The sequence below is a fragment of the Microtus ochrogaster genome, unplaced genomic scaffold (genome assembly GCF_000317375.1).
Source record: "Microtus ochrogaster isolate Prairie Vole_2 unplaced genomic scaffold, MicOch1.0 UNK1, whole genome shotgun sequence".
Classification (NCBI taxonomy): domain Eukaryota; kingdom Metazoa; phylum Chordata; class Mammalia; order Rodentia; family Cricetidae; genus Microtus; species Microtus ochrogaster.
The window spans coordinates 35,120,618-35,122,006 of NW_004949099.1; the positions used below are offsets into that span (position 1 = coordinate 35,120,618).

The following is a 1,389-nucleotide window of genomic DNA, read 5'->3' on the forward strand; positions in this document are numbered from 1 at the left end:
GCAACCACATGGTGGCTCACAACCATCTGTAATGAGGTCTGGTGCCCTCTTCTGGCCTGCAGATATACACACAGAGAATATTGTATACATAATAAATAAATATTAAAAAAAGATTACTTTGTTGGCCAGGCAGTGGTGGTGCACGCCTTTAATCCTAGCAGTCAGGATGCAGAGACAGGCAGATCTCATCTACAGAGAATCTAGGACAGCCAGGGCTGTCACACAGAGAAACCTTGTTTCGGAGGTGGGGATGTGATATAGGAGGGTCATCTGTCTATGTGTTACTTTCATTGGTTAATAAAGTAACTGCCTTGGCCTTTTGATAGGGCAGAATTTAGACAGAACAGAATGCTGGGAGAAAGAAGCAGTCAGTCAGATGCCATGATCCCCCTTCCCGAAATGGACAGTGGTTAGATTCATGCCGGTAAGCAACAGTTAAGTGGCAATACACATGAATAGAAATGGGTTAATCAAGATGTGAGAGTTAGCCAGTAAGAGGCTAAAGCTAATGGGCCAGGCAGTGTTTAAATGAATACAATGTGTGTGTTGTTATTTCGGGTGTAATGCTAGCTGGGCAGGAGCTGGGCGGGACGAAAAGCAGGCCTGCCTGCAGCTCCTTCTACAGGAAGGGAGGGATTACTTTGTTTTTGTTTTTTTTTAAATGTGTCTCCTTAAGTATGCAGGTGCTTCTAGAAGTCAGATGAGGGTATTAGATCCCATAGGACTGATGTTACAGGTGGCTACAAGCTACCCGATATAGATGCTAGGAACCAAACTCTGATCTTAAATAGCTGCCATAATGCTCTTGACCAGTCTTTTTAGAGTTAGAAATCACATATTTTCTTTCCCTGGTCTTCAACATGTGGGCACTCCTCCCAGCTCTACCTTCAGATGCTTGGATTACGGCTTTTGTTCTGTCTGAGGCTAAGACTAATAATGGAGCCACAGCTGACTGAGTTCTCTTGATTCTACATCCTAATGCTGGGAATGTGCCAGATCCCTGTAGTCTATCAAATGTTGATGATTCTCATGCAGTCAGACCCTAACCGAATGTGGTGGTGCACACCTTTAATCCCGAAGCTCAGGACAGAGGCAGGCAGACCGAACTTGAAGACTGGGATGGGTGGGATGGCTCAGCAGACAAAGGTACCCGATGCCACATCTAACAGGGCTCACGTGGGAAAGCAGAGAACTACCACACAAACACCATGGCACATGCACTAATGTGCAGAAGGGGTGGCCACACCACCTGGGAGTCAGATCAGAGTCCACCCAGCCATCACCAGGGACGCTTCCTCCTGCAGGAGACACACAGCTGGACGATGTGCAGGAAGTCACAGACCTTGAACACTCAGTCCTAATGGGACGTCTTCATCAAACCCTCAGAAC

At 46.7% G+C, this 1,389-nt stretch overlaps 1 protein-coding gene across 1 annotated transcript in view; it reads right to left on the reverse strand.

Moving 5' to 3' along the window:
* The window catches only part of Atp6v1e1 (ATPase H+ transporting V1 subunit E1), a 19,802-nt gene that overhangs the window by 11,476 nt on the left and 6,937 nt on the right, over positions 1-1,389 (reverse strand). The window lies entirely within an intron of this gene.